Source organism: Hemicordylus capensis, chromosome 6 (assembly GCF_027244095.1).
Source record: "Hemicordylus capensis ecotype Gifberg chromosome 6, rHemCap1.1.pri, whole genome shotgun sequence".
In the NCBI taxonomy this organism is placed as follows: domain Eukaryota; kingdom Metazoa; phylum Chordata; class Lepidosauria; order Squamata; family Cordylidae; genus Hemicordylus; species Hemicordylus capensis.
This window is the reverse complement of record NC_069662.1, coordinates 163629798-163647699: the sequence shown is the minus strand read 5'-3', so window position 1 is coordinate 163647699 and position 17902 is coordinate 163629798. Positions and strand designations below refer to the sequence as shown.

The window sequence follows — 17902 nt, the reverse complement described above, 5'->3', positions numbered from 1 at the left end:
GCCAGTGGTCTCCACACATAAATCATCTTGGTCTGGACTCTGAACCAAAGCTTGAAAATCCCATCAGAGAAGACTTTCAGGAAGTTGAGAGTCCAATTTTATAAAGGAGGAGAGCTGGTAGCAAGCAGGAATTGTCCTCTGGTGAATGGGAGACGACATCTGTGAGCACTGTAAAATATTCCCCTTAAGGGATGGGGCCGTTCTGGGAAGAGCATCTGCCTGCTTCCAAATTCCCTCCCTGGCATTTCTAGATAGGGCTGAGAGAGACTCCTGCCTGCCACTTTGGAGAAGCTGCTGCCAGTCTGTGTAGACAATGCTGAGCTAAATGGACCAAGGGTCTGACTCAATATAAGGCAGCTTCCTATGTTCCAGAGTTGCACACATTCGGACATAAAAGTAGGGAAACCTCTGCCTCGTGCAATTCTGGTTCTGTGTTATATGCAAATGCAGCCTCAGTGTCCTGCTCTAAACTGCTCCCCTTCCATTGCTGACCCTGGTTTCCTGGACCCCAGTGAGCTTCCACCTGGAACTGGCTATAATACACCGTCTAGAAATTTTGATGTTAGGCAGTATACACATTCCATAAATAAATAAATAATGCTGCTAAAAACGTTCCCCCCAAAGTGAGCAGTTTCATAGCATCAGGCACAGTGACACTAAGAAAATGCTACACGTGTCCAATAATAATGGCTGCTGAGACATAAGGTAGGGGTCAGCCCTGTGCTACACGTCTTAGATGACATTTTGTTCATGGGTCTAGATGCCACCAAGCACTGCCATCACTTATTGGAGATGGCAGAGAAAGTAGAGGATCCCTGTAGCACACAACAAGATTAAAGGCCTTCTGCCCTAGTTTTCTTTCCTAGGCATCGAACTGGATTCTATCCAGGGTTGTAGCAGGCTACCCAGGCACCAACTAAGACCCCTATTGGAAAGGGGATGTGCTCTCTCCCAGAAGGTTGCAGCGAAACAGCTGCAGGAGTTAGATGGTCATCTCAACTCCACATGGGAGGTCGTAATCCCTGGCTGAGTGTTCCTGAGGTACATAGCAATGTCAGGAATGAGACCCTGAGTGACAGCACAAATGAGAACAGAACCGGACCGAAATCTCTGGGAAACTTTGATAAGGTCTCGCTTTGGAGGTTAACAGGAATGGCTGTGTTTGGCCAATAATACACTGACAATACCATCCTAAGGGGGGAAACAGGTGTTCTATCAAGATTAGAATCTGAAAGCCAAACAAACAAACAAAAAACAAAGCAAGTGGCAACATTTGTAAAAGGCTCCTTGAATATGAGGAAATGATGCTTTGCAATAGTAGCTTCATGCATAAATGAAACGTTTAAATCAATAATGTTCGTTTCCCAAAAAAATCCTGACAATAAATTGTTTGCCATTTTCCTCCAGTGCACTGGTTTTTACAAGTATTTTTATTGTTACCCATTTCATAAGAAATATTGTGTGTGTCATCTCCTATTTAACTGTAATCTCCTTTGAGCAAAGAGAAGATGCCAGCCCCCATATCCACCTGCCACTATCAATTGCAGTTTTGGCAGGATGCCCAGCAAGAGATATAAAAAGAGGCAAGAGGTACGTGAACATAATATCCCGAAACGACTGCCTGGAGTTGTACCAAGTTGGGACTCATCAGAATGCAGGTCTTTCCGCTGTAACTAGCAAGGCCAAAATAATAATAGAAAAAGAAACCTAGCACAAACACAGTGGTTAGGAAAGCTTCTTATTTAGTCAGACTCCTGGATGGTGGTGAGGAATCCACCAGAGGGGTCCAAGTGACAAAGTGTCAGGAATGAGATGTTGGCAGTGGCCAATAGATGGTAGAAGCCAGGACTGGAGGACCCAGGCAGCCTATCAGGGCTCAGGATAGCTGAAAGTGGAAGAGTGTGCCAGAGGTCAAGCCAGGTAGACTGTCAGGACAGGAATCAGGGAACAAACTAGTCTCTGGTTTGTGTCACTGGACACATCAGAGGTCAAGCCAAGCAGAGCCAAAAGCTCAGGAACACACCAGAGGCCAAGCATATCAGAGGAAAGGAGGGAGGGAGGGAAGAAGGAAGGAAGGAAGGAAGGGCTGGTCTTGTAGTAGCAAGCATGAATTGTCCCCTTTGCTAAGCAGGGTCCACCCTGCTTTGCATTTGAATGGGAGATGACATATGAGCCCTGTAAGATATTCCCTTTAGGGGATGGGGCTGCTCTGGAAAGAGCATCTGTATCTTGCATGCAGAAAGTTCAAAGTTCCCTCCCTGATATCTCCAGACAGGACTGAAAGAGACTCCTGTCAGCAACCTTGGAGAAGCCGCTGCCAGTCCGTATAGACAATAGTGAGCTAGATGGACCAGTAGTCTGACTCAGTAGAAAGAAGTTTCCTATGTTAGGAAGGAAGGAAGGACAAGGAGACCTTTATACTGAGGCAAGGCTAGTTTCAGACCAGGAAGTTCTTACATTCTTTCTGCTCAGGAAGAATGCCAATGAATGGTTCCCTCAGGCTCTAAGGACTCATGGGCTTCTGCAGTGCAGCGACTTGCCACAAGGGGCAGCAGTATGTGGATCTGCTAGAATCTAGCCCACTTTCTACTGATCGTTGGAACCACTGGGCTCGTGGGTGAGCCCGGTGGTTCCAAGATGGCTAGCCCGCCTAATTCCCCCTCCCCTTAAATGAGTTTTTTTTGCTTGTGTGCTCTCTCCCGCAGACCCGCCAGAAGCTCTTTTCACTGATCGTGAGGAGAGTTTGAGAGAGAGAGAGAGACAGAGACAGAGAGAGAGAGAGTTTGGGAGCTCCATGAGGAGGCACACAATGAGGCTATTCACACGATTGAAGAAAATCGGCTTGGCTGCAAGCCTGGTGGTTCTTGAGCGGCTAACCCGCTCAAGTAGCCCACCCCTTAGCCCGGGTTTGTGGAGCAAGTGCTCCTCAAACCCAGGCTATCGGATCGTGAGTAGCTGCAGCACGGCTCTGCGCCGCATCTACTCATGAGGAGACCCCCAGAGAGGAGGTGAAAAGCCGCCTCCTGGCTCCGGGGTTTTTGCCAAGTTTGAGCTTGTGGGGGCTGATCAGTCCCCGCTCCCCCCAGCCCCCGCCAGCTCTGTCACAGAGCCGACAATCATGTGGGCAGCCGATCCAGCCGCTCAGTGCTCCCTCCCTGCTCACCCCAGCAAACTTAGCTCGCCAAGCTTAGCCCCATCAAGCTTAGCCCGCTCTCCCCGCTCACCCCACCAAACCGGGTCTCACTAATCATGAGACCCGGCTCCTTGTTTCCTTCAAAACCTTGTGTCCTAGACTGGGAACATTTGTATACACTAACTGCTTTCTTCCCCTTTTCCCAACACATGCATGGTGTGCTGTACATCAGTTTGTTAGTAAAACCTCTTTTTAAACCAGTGAAAACCTTAAGCAAACAGACTAATATTGTTCAAAAAAGTCAATGTGAGCGTACACAGAGGGTTTGTAACTAAAACTTTCAAAGAGGATGCTTCCTGAAAACTTGTTTTTCCGCTCTTCACATCTAGGCAAAGCAGTTCTATTGCACTCCTAAAGAGTCCTTTCATCTTATCATGTTAATGCTTATGTAAAGACACTAGTCAGTGCCTCTCCCTGGCATTTGCTGCCTGGTATTCAGAAAAACGTGCTTAAAACCAGGATTTTGAAAACCCAGAAATGCATCGGGATAAACTAGAATTTGGAAGACAGAGCCCAATGCATGTGTGGGGTGCTTCCCAAGATCTTGAATGGGCTTTGGGGTAAGTCTGGCCAGTGTGTGAATGCACACATTCTCTTCCGGAGGAGCAAGCAGGTCTCAGGGATTCTTTACAATCAAATGGGAAAAGAAAGAGTATGGATGGAAATGTCAAGGGAACCAATCCTAAGGGCTTGGCTTGGGGCTGGGCTGCCCAGCCTCCTTCACACTGCCACTGCCAAGCCAAGAGAGTGATGTAGAAATGTATGGAAACCCACCTGGGCTAGCTGTTGTCTTTGGACTTGTAGCACCCTGCAAGAATTCACTCTGTCCCCCATTCAACATCTGCATGATGCTATTTAACAATTACATGATGGAACTGTCTGCTCTGAGAGATTGCAGTCATTCAAACAATCGAAAACTGTGTTCTACCCAGGTTTGGGAGCTGTGTGTGCTCCCAATTTTTGGTTGTGTGGAAGCAAGCTAATAGCTTTTCCTCCTACCTTGCTTCCACACAATCACATCTGCCCAGTTTTCCTCCTACCTTGCTTCCACACAATTTATTGTAGCTGGGGAAGATGGGAGTTGTAGTTCAGCAACATCTGGAGGCCCCCGGGTTGGGAACCACTGCCCTAGAATATAGAAGTCACTTGCCATCAGTATGTTGTTGTCAGGCAACTCTGTCTCTCTTTTCCAACTCAGCCTCGGGAAGTTGAAGAGATCCCAAATTAGTGTCTGTGCTCAGGGAAGGGATGGATGTGGACAAAGTAGCTGAAATGGAATCAGATGACATGGAATTGTTTCTGGCTAGGAGACCAGTGGGTCCAGGGATAAGATTTTTTCCTGCCTGTTCTGGGCAGGGTTGCACTCCCCTGTAGGACCAGGTTCAGAGTCCAGGAGTCATCTATTTAGAGCAGGGTTACTCAACTTCAGCCCACTTGCAGATGTTGGCCTGCAACTCCCATAATCCCTGTCTATTGGCCACTGTGGCTGTGAATTATGGGAGTTGTAGTCCAAAAACAGCTGGGGGGGCTAAGTTGAGCAGGCGTGATTTAGAGCAGTGTTTCTCAAACTTTTTGGAGTCAAGGACCGCTAAATTCTTCGTGCAGAGTTTCAAGGACCGCTACATTCTTCATGCGCAGTTTCCCAGACCAGCAGTTAGTAAAGGGGTTTCAAGTCTGTCTGTCTGTCTGTCTATCTATCAGACTTCTATACTGCCCAAAACTTGCATCTCTGGGCAGTTTAGAATGAAAATAATATAAGCATTAAAATAATTAAATTTGGAATCTTTTGCAAACATTGAATATTAGGGGTTCTTAACCTTGGGTCCCTCAGTTAAACTCCCATAACCCCCAACAACAATGGCATTTGGCCATTATGACTCGGGATTATGGGAGTAGAAGTCCACCAACGTCTGGGTACCCAAGGTTGAGAACCCCTGAATCTAAAAGCCTGGGTGAACAAATTTGTCTCCAGTATGTCTGGAGTGGAGGTGCTTGTGATTACTCAATGGAGAGGGGATGCTGGGCCATTGGAAAAATTCAAAAGCTACATGGCGCCAATGAAAACAACATACAAGCAAGCCCCACTGATGCAAGAGGGAAACAGTGTTCCCTCTCAAGGCGCCTCGACCACAACAGGCAGCTGGGTTTCAATCAACCAACCTTTGGCTGCAAACAATGAGCATGCAAGAACCAGCAGCCCTTCAAGTGGCGCCCACTGCCATACTTTTTCCTCCATGCCCCCGCATCGCATACAGTTTGAAGCTGTAAAGATAGGGAATAAGATAGCTATAGGAAGATCTCAGCAGCACGTGGAGGCAAGGCACAAGAAGGGTCCCATGCCTCCGTGATACTCTTCCTCTTCCGTGCCATGTGCAAAATTGAGGAAGTGAGTGCCTTGATTTCGGGGTGGGGGGCGGGGTTTGACTCCCAGTCAGGGACCGGCACTCAACCCTTCGGGGACCGGCAGCGGTCCAGGGACCGGTGGTTGAGAAACACTGATTTAGAGCATGCTTGTCTACTGCAAAATGGCTGCTTTGGATGGCAGTCTGGAAACAGCAGCTGATGTCGAATGCTGCCACTAAAGCCCTGATGAGGGCCAGCTTTCAGGAGCACATACTCCCTTGTTACTCCAACTTCACTGGCTCCCAGTTGTTTGGAGGTGCAAACAAAGTTTGCACAAATTTCTGGTCATGACCTTTAAAGCCGAAAGCAGTTTGGGACCGGGTACCTCAAGGACCTTCTCCACCCACATTAACGTGTACACACATGAAGATCTGCTGAGAATGGTCTCCTACATATTGCATAGGAACAAAGGAAGCTTCTGCCTCCTACCGAGTCAGACCTTTGGTGCATCCAGCTCAGTATCGTCTACAATGACAGGCAGCAGTTCTTCAAGGTTTCAGGCAGGAGTCTTTCCCAACCCTGCCTGGAAATACTGCCAAGGATTGAACCTGGGGCTGTCTGCGTGGAAGCAGATGCTCTACCGCTGACTAAGGACAACATCCTATCTTACAATACTCACATGTAGTCACCTATCCAAATGCAAACCAAGGTGAGCCCTGAATTGGCCAAGAGGCCAATTCATTCCATTCTTGCTCCTGCAAGACCAGCTTTCCACCCAATCCTCCCACTTTCAGAATTTTGGCTATGCTTATGTGTGATGGGGCTTCTCCACAACAGCCCCAGGAACGAGAACTCCCTGCTCTGGGCTCTCTTTGCCTGCCTACCTTCCAATGTCAGCTGAGGACCTGGCTTTTCTACAGAAGCTGCTCTTCTACAAATTGTTTAGGTTTTCATATGCTGGCTTTCGTGTTGGCTTGGTTTGCTGGTTTGTTTTTGCTGTTTTTCAGCATTTAGTTTTTGATTTATTTAGCCATTAGGTTATTATGGCAGGGCATTGCTCACAGTTAAAGTGGCATTCATCTCAAGAGGCGAATGGCTGATGGGGCCAGGAAGGGACTTGCAGCCCAGTTTTACACACTGTACCTATATACAACATCTTACTAATAATCTCTGCATGGGGCTAACAGGAACACTGTCTCCTTGCACACCTCTCATCACCAAGACCTGGCAATGGCTTAAGAATGGCAACTTGAAGAAAGAAACCGAGGGTTTAATACTGGCTGCACAAGAACAGGCACTAAGAACAAATGCAATAAGAGCAAAAATCGAAAAATCCACCACAAACAGCAAGTGCCGCCTTTCTAAAGAAGCAGATGAAACCGTGGACCACCTAATCAGCTGTTGTAAAAAGATCACACAGACTGACTACAAAGAAAGGCATGACAAAATAGCAGGGATGATACACTGGAACATCTGCAAAAAATACAATCTACCTGTAGCCAAAAATTAGTGGGACCATACAATTGAAAAAGTGGTAGAAAATGAAGATGCAAAAATATTATGGGACTTCTGACTACAAACAGACAAACATCTGCCACACAATACACCAGATATAACTGTAGTCGAGAAGAAAGAAAAACAAGTCAAAATAATTGACATAGCAATACCAGGGGATAGCAGAATAGAAGAAAAAGAAATAGAAAAAATCACGAAATACAAAGATCTACAAATTGAAATTGAAAGGCTGTGGCAGAAAAAGACCAAAATAATCCCAGTGGTAACTGGCACCCTAGGTACAGTTCCAAAACAACTTGAAGAGCACCTCAACACCATAGTGGCCAAAGAAATCACCATCAGCCAATTACAAAAAGCAACTTTACTGGGAACAGCCTATATTCTGCGACGATATCTATAATAACCAGCAGTATTGATGATAAAATTCAGCCATCCCAGGTCCTTGGGAAGGACTCGATGTCTGGATTAACAAACCAGTCAATAACACCTGTCTGACTGTGTAAACAAGAAATAATAAAAAATAATAGCTGTTGTTAACATCCTGATCATCAATATCATCACCATTAAAATATTTATATCCCACCCCTTCATTGTACTATTATTTGGGGCCGCTTACAACATTGATACAATGCATACAATATAGAATACAAATTAAGAAAGTTGAAAAGTTAAAGGATCAGGCTAAAATGACAATTACAAAAACAAGTTTTAAAAATTGAAAATTAAAAGTTATCAATTAAAAACCAAATACAAAGCAACCTACCAGATAAAATCAGAGGATACGAAATTAAAAAGCCTCTCTTAAAAGTTGGATCTTCAGATGTTTCTTAAAAGCACGAAGGGAGGGTGAAGGTCTTCTGGGAGGGTGTTCCAAAGTTGAGGGGCAACCGCTGAAAATGCTCTATCTCTAGTTCCTGCCAGCTGGATATCCCTTAGTGGCAGGGCCATGGGCATGGGCCAAGATGCTGAACGGAGGGCTGTGGCAGTTTCATATGGGCAAATGCGGTCCGACAGGTACCCCAGTCCCAAGCCATGTAGGGCTTTAAAGGTCAAGACCACCACCTTGAACCAAGCCCAGAAGCAGACCGGTAACCAGTGAAGCCGCTGCAACTTGGGTGTAACACTCATGAAGTGACTGTGCCCATGAGCATCCTAGCAGCAGCATTCTGGACCAGCTGAAACTTCCAAAGCTAGCTGTGAAGGCTAATTTCTATGCAACAAGCCATGATTTCATGCTACAGTTAACTTGTTAGGTCTGAGCATGCATGTGTGAACCTTCCCTTATTCAAAGGATTTAAACCTACAAAAGATCCCAAAGCTGAAACCTTCAGGACAACAAAAGGAGGGGACTTGGGGGCGGGGGGAAGACTAGCATTTTCTGTGAGATCATGTGTCAGACTTTGGAACAGTAACTCAGAGGATGGGGCTAAGAGTGAAGCTGCATCCTAAATCATTGTATTTCAGCCTATTCCAGTTCCTATGGAACAACACTGCAACCAATGCTCCATTTCCAGGAGGAAAAAAAGCGAGAGAGGGGATCATATTTGCTTTAATTCTGTTTGAAGCTGTGTACTCCAGCCTTTTCCATATGCTTCTGCATGTGAATATGATTGGGTTTTTACATTATTTATTAGTCACTTGGTACATCTTAAGCACAAATCCCTCGATATACTTTTCAACCACTTGTCTTTTTGAAGAGCAGATGGATCCAGGAGAAACCTTTTGAAGTTATCTGAAAATACACAGAGCTATTCGTGTTGCTGAATTCCAATTAGGTCTACAGGGAACCCAAGATGAACCAGAATGGTGGTTTGTGTCTGATGTCACTAAGACAGGCTAGAGGCTGGGGGAAGGTGGAGGGAAGGCTAAGGATGGTAGATGGCTTGGGAACTGTGGCATCGAGGATGTGCAAAACCTGTCTCTTTCCATTCTGGACCGGTCTCCACTCTTCTGCCCCATGATCCCGAATATCCATGGAAACTGAAGAGCATCTTGGTTACATTACTTTTAAGTTCAGAGTCACTAAGGCTATGAATATCTGTTGCTCAGAAGCGACAATAGAAGAGGGGCTGTTTGCCTTCACCTCCCACCTCTGAATTTTGCAGAGACATCTGGTGTCCAGGACTGGCTGGGCTACAGTCAGGACCCTGGAGAGCTCCAAGGGAGCAATGTGGAGACCCTGGTCCATTGGAGCCCTTTTATGTCTTCTGAGGTGTGGGACATTATTACAGAAAACCTTAGGAGGAGCAGAGAGATCTCTAGTAGTACCAACCTAATCAACAACAGCTGCAAGATAAATACAACAAACCAGAACTTATTTGGACAAAAATTCCAGAATTTGAGCCTTTAGCGATCATCACGATTTTGAGGGATAAGGAACTTCAAATATAAGCCTTCCAGTTGCCAAGACAACTGGACACTGTGTTGTTTTTCCATCATGGTTTTTTGGGGGGGTGGGGGGAGGAGGGTTATTTTTATGATTGTTATTGCTGTCTTCTTTTGGCATTATGAACTTTGATTGCTATGGTAACATCTGAGATGTGTTTTATTTCATTCCCCTCTCAATATATACTCATGGAGGCTCTTTATTTGTGTGATTGTTGAGGAAGCTGAGAAATGTGTTATTGGAATGAGATGCAAACTGTTAGATGAATCAGGCAACAGAAACCCCATTGCTGCTCTGTCTATATCTAGGGCTCCCGAACCTCCCTGCATGCCATTTAATTTTTTGTTAGGTGGCTCCTTATTTGGCCCTGCTTGGCACTCTTGGTGGAATACTGCCAGATCACACCAGCTGAGAGTAGGGTTTAGCTTTCGCATTCCAGCTGCAGCAAAATGGATCTTTGCAAATCTCAAACAAGATTTACATTTCTGAACCTTTCCCTAAGCCTAGTACATGTGTGTGCACCCAACCACCTTGTTTAAAAGCCAACTCCAGAAGACAAAAGCGAAGGACAGTGGTTTGCCTGGGACAGGTGACATTAAAATGGGGATGATCCCAATAAAACAGTACAGTTAGAACATATCCCCCGCCATACACACATGTACACACTCACACTTAAAAAGTGCTAATGTCAATAGAGGTGCAAGTGGGAATCTTAGTCAGTTTATAAAGCCCCTTGCTTGATTTTCCTATCTCAAGGGGTCTCTCTATATTCCACCAGCAAATTATCCTTCCAGCCTTCTTGGAACACTAAAACTGATTGATCAGTCACAATGAATGCAGCGCACGAGCTAATAAAGCTTAAATCAAAAGCACCCTTTGAAGAGACAGGAAGGTCATTTTGAAGCCAGACACATTTTCTTCCTCTTGGCAGCAATGGTAAAAGAGCCGTTTAGGATTGTGAGACCAGCAGAAGCTTGACTAATGAAGAAGGCAAGTCACAACCTGTGACTAGTGATGTGTGCACCCCAGAAACCAGATGAGATATTAAGTAGACACACATATTTCATTTTGCTTCTTCAAGTCAGGGGCGTCGTTGCTGGGGAATTAAAATACCCAAGGTCTGGACCTGGGCCCACAGCCCCTTTTTGATAATTAAATTCCATACGCACCCCCACACCCCGACCAAGAATAATTATGTGTGTGTGTGTGTGTGTGTTTAAGGTTTCTAATATTATAATACAGCACTAGGGGTGTGCAATTTGGATTTTTGGTGTTTTGATTTGGATCTGAATCGAAACACCCCTGAATTGTTTTTAGGTCCAAATCTGACCCATCTGAATCACCCCGGATTCGATTCGGATCCGAATTAATCCAAATCTGAATCCAAATTGATTTGGATCAAAAAATGGGTCCCAGGGCCAGAAGAGTGGGGTGGGCTGGTAGCGACTAATGGGTGGAGACTACCATCCAAATTGCAGAGGAAATGGGCAAAGGGCTGATTTTTGGTGAATTTTTGAAGTTTTGGTGTCTTTGGGGCAGATTTGGGGCATATAGTGGGGCATAAAGGATCCGAATAAGATTTGGGGCATAAAGATTTGGGGCATAAAGGATCCGAATTAATCCAAATCTGAATCCAAATCGATTTGGATCAAAAAATGGGTCCCAGGGCCAAAAGAGTGGGGTGAGCTGGTAGCAACTTAATGGGTGGAGGCTACCACCCAAATTGCAGAGGAATTGGGCAAAGGGCTGATTTTTGGTGAATTTTTGAAGTTTTAGTGTCTTTGGGGCAGATTTGGGGCATAAAGTGGGATCTGGAGTGGAAGAGTGGGGTGGGGTGGTAGTGCCTAATGGTTGGAAGCTACCATTCAAATTGCAGAGGGAATGAGAGTGGATTCATGGTTTGTATTGAAAATTTCATTTGATACCAGAGAATCTACATTCAGAACACCTCAGAAACAAAAGAACCCTGTACCCCATGGGTTAGAAACCCATGGGGGTGGCTGGCACCCTCTGTTCACTACACTGCCACTCACTATGAGCTACCCCAGCGCCCCCCAAGTACAGTTATGGGGCTGCTGAAACCTACATTATTCCCTATGGAGAAAAACCTTAAAGATGCATTAACTTCAACAAATCACCCAAAATCATCCCTCTGCCAAAATCCTTTGAAAAAATTCTGGTAGCTTCCTTGCCCCCCTTGGGCACTACCACCAACCCCACGCCACTCTAGGCCACCCCTTTCCCTCCAACATGAAGCGATACACCTCCATTATACCTTATGGGGGGAAACCTTAAAGACGCGTAAACCTCAACAATTAACCAAATTGTTGAGGTTTTTTGCCCAGTCGCCCTGCAATTTGGGTGGCAGCCTCCACCCATTAGGCACTACAACCCCACCCCACTCTTCCACCCCAGATCCCACTTTATGCCCCAAATCTGCCCCAAAGACACTAAATCTTCAAAAATTCACCAAAAATCAGCCCTTTGCCCAATTCCTCTGCAATTTCGGTGGTAGCCTCTAACCATTAGGCACTTAACTTTAACTGAGTAATACCCCACTGCCTTATGGGTGGGAGTGGGGTGTAGTTGGCACATGGCAGTTGACAGTTGGCACTGTCCAAAAGACAGTCAAAATGAATAGAAGAAATGAAGGTGTGTAATGAATCCACATAAGGATTCATTGAGTGAAAGTTATTATACACCAAAGAATCCAAACACCTGAAAAATAGTGACCACACATTTTGCTCCATAATCCCACTTCTATAAGGTCTAGAGCTTAGCGTGTGGTTTGTTTGTTTTTGTTTTTTGGTGTTTTTTTTTTAAGAAAGCTGGCAATTTGGGGGAATTAATAGGAGGAATCTGAAACTCGAATCGATTCAAATCGAATCAGGCACAATTCGATTTGTACCCAAACCTAGCCAATGGACCACAGGGGTGATTTGTTTTGTCTCCAAATCACCCGAATCAGCTAGATTCGGGTACAAATCGATTTGTACGAATCTATTTGTACATCCCTATACAGCACCTATGAAGGCAGAAGCAGCAGAGAACTAGGTGAGGCCAGGAGCTCCCTCTGATGCTCTGTACAGGTGTTTCCACCAGTGTTCCCTCTAACCAAGATTCCCAGATGTTGTTGATTACAATTCCCAGAATCCTCAGCTGCAATGGCCTTTGCTTGGGGATTATGGGAGTTGTAGTCAACAACACCTGGGAATTCCTGTTAGAGGGAACACTGGTCTCCACTGCTGTACTCATGGAGGTATTGGAGGAGGGAGATGGCTGCTGAGATTCAGGGCTCGGAGCAATTTATTGAGACTCATGCCCCATGGGCCACCCCCTACTGACGTCCCTGCTCCAAGTCCATTTTTTTTTGAAATGGTATTTCAACATTTCCAAAAAGTTACAGAACACAAGAGGAATCTCCCCCCCCCTGCCAATTACATGTGAGTAAAACACGCTTTGCCACAGTAGTTATAGAGTCCATCCTTCTGTTTAATACACCCAAGTATTAACGTTTCTCCAAAGCAACATCACGGCAGGGCACTTCCACCAAGGATGCATGAAATCAGCTCTCGAGGGAATCCTCAGTACCCATTTCTATCTATGGAGCTGTGCTAGTAGCAAAACCTGAATGTCTGAGGGAAGAGTAGAAATATTTTATTATTAAGTACCAATTTGGCAGCACCTGGATATGACCTGTATCACCAAGAGAAATGTTTCATAGGGCTTTCTTTACTTTCCTCTCTTCCCACACCCCTTTCTCCTGAGGATGGAAGGCGGTTTTTCTCCCTCCAGCCCAGCAACCTTCAAGTGACACGTGGATCTAACATCATTATTTGCCGATATCTTTATATGGTCCATGAAGTGGAACAAATTCCAGTCGGATTTTTATCAGGCGTTCTCTGAAAACTGACACTCCGTCATGATAAGAACTCAATTGTTCCTTCACAGGATAGGCCAAGGGACTCCTCATTGGGCCATACTGGCTGTGGCTTGCATACATAAAGAACTCCACTGCATCTGCAAGTAAAGGAAGACTAAACCTGTTGCTGAACAGAAACTGGTTTTATCTCTCTCAGTTAGACAAGAGATCAGATGTTTTGGCTGTTGCTGTATCTAGAAGGTAGATAGGTCCAACCCTCCAGGGTACCGAGGGGGTATCATGGGCTAGTCCACATATCCACAGCACAAAGAGCTGTACCTGAAGCAAAGCTGCCTTGGAAATCCTCTCCAGCCACATTTCTAGCTGGGCTTCTGGGATCCAAATGACTTTCGACCTATTCAGACATGATGTTGTAAAAGTGTACAGATGAGAGCAGAAACAGATTTGGGGAGGTAAGCAAGCTTTTCTACACAAAACTACAATCCTCCCCCCCACCAAAAAAACCCAAACTAATAGGAGGGGGGGAGATTTTGAGGGGCTGGTTTGTCTTTAAGTGAGAAGTCCCAGTGTGTGTGTGTCTGTGTTGTTTTTCCCCCAGGGCTAGCATTTGCCAGGGCTTGCTTTGGTGGCTCTGTAGCATTTAGTTGTTGTTTCTCTCTGCCTGGAGAGGGACAGAGGGAGGAGTCATAAGAACATAAGAACAGCCCTACTGGATCAGGCCCAAGGCAGCATCCTGTATCACACAGTGGCCCACCAGATACCACTGGAAGCCTACAGGCAGGAGTTGAGTGAATGCCCTCTCTCCTGCTGTTGCTCCCCTGCAACTGGTATTCAGAGGCATCCTTCCTCCACGGCTGGAGGTGGCCTATAGCCACCAGAGTAGCAGCTATTGATAGACCTCTCGTCAATGAAGTTATCCAAACCCCTCTTAAAGCTATCCAGGTTGTTGGCTGTCACCACATCTTGTGGCAGAGGATTCCACATGTTGATTATGTGTTGTGGGGGAAAGTATTTCTGCTTGATGGTGCAAAATTGCAAAAACCAAGATTATAAGGGGCCTAGAGTACCTTTCTTATGAGGCAAGGCTACAACACCTGGGGCTTTTTAGTTTAGAAAAAGGTTGACTGCAGGGATATAGGGGTGTGCACGGAACCATCTGGCCTGGTTTGGTTCGAGGCTGAAACGGCCTCAAACGGAACCGGGCCAGTTCAGTCCAGCCCCCCATCGAACCCCGTGCAGGGGTTCTGGCAGGTCCGGGAACTTTTTTTTTTTAATTAAGTGAATGAAGTACCTGTAAGGAAATCCTTTTCAGCCATTTTGGGCCCCCGTGAGAGCGAACGGCCACAGCCCCACAGAGGGCATTTGCGCATGCGCAGCGGAGTTCAAAATGGCAGCCATTCGCTCTTATGGCAGCCCGAAAGGGCCGAAAAGGATTTACTTACCCGGCCACAGCAGTGATGAAGAAGACCGGCGGGAGGAGAGGGAACCCACGTGGAACACACACACACACACACACACACCGTGGCCTCAGCAAGCCCCCCGAAGGGGCTACAGGTACTTCATTCACTTAAAAGAATTTTTTTAAAGTTCACGGTCCTGCCAGACAGGACCTGGCAGTCCGGTTCCGGTCTGATGGAACCGGGGGGGGGGGAGGTTGGTTCGACCATGAACCCCCGAGCCCCCAGACCAAACCACCAGACCGCTGGACTGGTCCACACATCCCTACAGGGAGACATGATAGAAGTCTATAAGATCACGCCTGGTGTGGAGAGAGTGGATAAAGAGAAATTTTTCTCCGCCTTTCATAACATTAGAACCAGGGGTCATCCCATGAAATTGATTGCCAAGAAATTTAGGACCAAGAAAAGGAAGTGCTTTTTCACACAATACATAATAAACCTGTGGAATTCTCTGCCACAAGATGTGGTGACAGCCAACAACCTGGATGGCTTTAAGAAGGGTTTGGATAACTTCATGGCAGAGAAGTCTATCAACGGCTACTAGTCTAGGAGCTATAGGCCACTTTCAGCCTCAGAGGCAGGATGCCTCTGAATACCAGTTGCAGGAGAGTAACAGCAGGAGAGAGGGAATGCCCTCAGCTCCTGCCTGTGGGCTTCCCACCTGCATCTGGTGGGCCACTGTGTGAAACAGGATGCTGGATTAGATAGGCATTGGGCCTGATCCAGCAGGGCTGTACATGTTTTTCTGTGAATGACTGCACCTCTGTTCATGTAAAGTGAGCCTGAATACAGACCCCTAAAATACATAGTACATATAGGAAGTGTACTGCTATCTCTGTGTTCCACATAACATATGAACAACTGTACCTGTGTACAGATCTGTACCTATGTATACTGTCCACTTTTTATATGAGTGTTGAACATAACGTGTGAATGGGGCTTTCGTCTAATTTCCAAAATGGATCTGATGCCTGAGGATTTTCTCCACCAGTCTGCTGTTTTCTGTTTTGTTTTGAATGTCTGAATTTTGTGCAGAGTGCTGTGTGTCTGTAGTTGATGACAGGTTTAACTTCTTTCAGGTCTGTCATGCTTTGCCCCCTGCATTAACAAACTGCCTGTGCACATTGATAACACTCTTACCCTATTCAGACAGCATGTTGAATGTACGAGTGTACAGATCTGTGCACAGGTACAGCGATTCACACGTTATGTTGAACACAGGTACAGAAGTACACGTCCTAGCTATACCATAGTTTTGAGGAACCTGTACCCAGGTTCACTTTTAAATGGACACAGGTACAGTCATACACGCAAAAATGTATGAGTGTACAGATACCCGTGCACTCAGGACGGGATAGTAGAAGGAAAGCCGGTCATGTGAACCCAGCTGCTGTGGCTGCCTACTTCTCCGCAACAGCCGGCTCTGCAAGAAAGGTAAGCCACTGCCACCCCACTCCACCCTGATGCATCAAGCTGATTTGTTCACCCAGGCTTTTCATTAGATGCGCATTTTAAAAACAGTTTTAATATCATATTTTAACTTAGTTTAAACTTTTAATATTGTTTTAATTTGAATTTTATTGTAAACGGCCCAGATACATGAGTTTTGGGGCGGTATACAAATATGTTAAATAAGTAGGTAAATAAATGAATAAATACAATTTATCTACTAGATGCAATCGGAGGCACCCCAATATCCAGTGCATGATTCGAAAATTACCAGGATTGGGTTGGTGCTAATCCTAATAATGACCACCATACGCAAAGTCCTAATTTTCCTAGCCACACTGGACATTTTTGTTTTAAGCTGGAAGGTGGAATATTGGATATTTTAAACAAGTGAACGAATACATGAAATAGTCCTGTTATAAGTCTGCAAACATACTGTGGTCTCATGGGTGACAAATGTTTAATTCAGTGCAAGGTGAATTAAAGGCATGGCACCTGATATTTACAGTGGCCAACATCCAGACTAAATCACTTGATATTACTATTCAGGAGTTACTCTAAAGAGCTACTTAATTTCAGTAGGCCTACTCAGGAGTAATTTAATCTGAAAAAGCTCAATAGCCTGCAAATGCAGACGAGGGACATCTGAAACCTCAATATTCTCTTGACAAATGGATAAAAGCAGAAGTAAATCTCAGCAAGCTGTTTACTGAAGCGGGCAGGGGGAAAATGCTTTTTGATAGGCCAAATTGGATCTAATTCACTGACTCCAAACTACCTCATTTTTCTCTTAATATACACACAGCCTTTTCATTTCAGCACTTAAGAAAGATCAAGGATGCGCAGAGTTGGACTCTTTGGAGCTGATGTACAAATGAAAACCATCTTGTCACAGCCATTTGCAGTGTATTTATAGAAAGTGGGCAACAAGGCCTTTCAAACCACAGTCAAAACATAACTTGCGCATGTTATGCTGAAAGCAGATTAGAACTATATTTTTCTATAATCAAATCTGAAACTGAAAATATGAATGGCAGCTTGTGACATTCTCACAAAATTGCATGCCTGGATTTCTCGGTCAAAATGTAGCTTTCAGTTCCATAAATTGCAGAGGCATAGAGCAGAATTAAAGAGCTGCTTAGGCTCAGATGACACACTTGTACTAGCTCAGGAGGAGAATATCTGACTTTAAAAAAACCCAAAAAAACTGCAAACTACCATGCCATGGCCATCCAATGAGATTAGCTTTAGGGGAGATGTCCATCTATGGAAACACAGAGGAAGCACGAAAGGGAACGCAAGAGCCAGTTTGAGCACTGAACTTTGGCCTGGAAGATCCAAGTTCAAATTGGGCTTCCCTTGTTATTCAGAATTCTTGGACTTTGAAGCCAGTTGTCTTTCACCTGGAGACAAACTTCTCCCCTATGTCAGCCATTGGCTGAGCCGTTGTGATGCACAGAATGTTCACAGGTATGGTAAACAATGGAAGAGCAAGTTCAGTTTGCACCTGCTGCACAGAAGTTCAGAATGCTGGACAATGCCTAAGGAGCAGAAAGTATTGTGAACTCCAGAAGGGCTGGGGGGAACGGGTGGACTAAAGAGAAGAAAGATCGCATAATGTAGCAGGGCTGAAGAGAAAGACATCTTGGAAGGAAAGGAGCCAAAAACCCGGA

At 45.4% G+C, this 17902-nt stretch overlaps 1 long non-coding RNA gene across 1 annotated transcript; it reads right to left on the bottom strand.

Annotated features, from left to right (window-relative positions):
- Nucleotides 1-12950: 12950 nt before the first annotated feature.
- Nucleotides 12951-17594, bottom strand: LOC128329008 (uncharacterized). Its single transcript, XR_008309500.1, has 3 exons — nt 17448-17594; nt 13639-13714; nt 12951-13072 (listed from the first exon to the last, which is right to left on the bottom strand). It is a non-coding gene; the product is annotated as an uncharacterized LOC128329008 (long non-coding RNA).
- Between the last annotated feature and the right edge of the window lie 308 nt (nt 17595-17902).